We start from the raw sequence: 376 nt of genomic DNA on the forward strand, positions 1-376 counted from the left end.
TTTAATTTTCTAAAATCTAAACTCACCAAAATTTAAAAATAAAAATAAAGAAAAGCAAGAGAGAAAAAGAGAGATTGAGAGGAAAAGGAAAAACTTTTCTAGGTTCCTAGCTTAGTGATGAAATATTGGGATGAATACGAGCACTATGGTCAGTTAACATGTGCCCAACATGTTCATTAAATAGTATGGCTACTGCACATTAACAAGTTGTAGAATTATTATAATGGAGGAAAAGTTTTACTCGGCATGAGATTTTTTTTTTTTTTTTGAAAAGATTAAGTGAAATATAATTCTGGTAAATAATAATAATAATTATCGGCAAACTTTAGCACATTTACAGAATTTAAAGTTGTTTTAAAAAGTATGGGGGGTGACA

This window comes from Zingiber officinale, chromosome 5A (assembly GCF_018446385.1).
Source record: "Zingiber officinale cultivar Zhangliang chromosome 5A, Zo_v1.1, whole genome shotgun sequence".
Lineage (NCBI taxonomy): Eukaryota > Viridiplantae > Streptophyta > Magnoliopsida > Zingiberales > Zingiberaceae > Zingiber > Zingiber officinale.